Consider the following 210-nt stretch of genomic DNA (forward strand, 5'->3'; position numbering starts at 1 on the left):
ACGCAATGATGAGGCATTCGGTATTTTGTTTCAATCTCCCAACAATTTGAACAATTGGTCTTCAATGTGGGCAACGTGATCACACCTTTACGTAATTGAGATAATTCCAACACCTTTCGAGGTCAGCCTGAACCCAGGCTTGTTCCTTGGGTTTCAGTTAAGTGTTTCCACCACATGGATGAAAATTGCAATTGGAGCCCCATCATAGCC

The sequence above is a fragment of the Tigriopus californicus genome, chromosome 5 (genome assembly GCF_007210705.1).
Source record: "Tigriopus californicus strain San Diego chromosome 5, Tcal_SD_v2.1, whole genome shotgun sequence".
NCBI classification, from domain to species: domain Eukaryota; kingdom Metazoa; phylum Arthropoda; class Copepoda; order Harpacticoida; family Harpacticidae; genus Tigriopus; species Tigriopus californicus.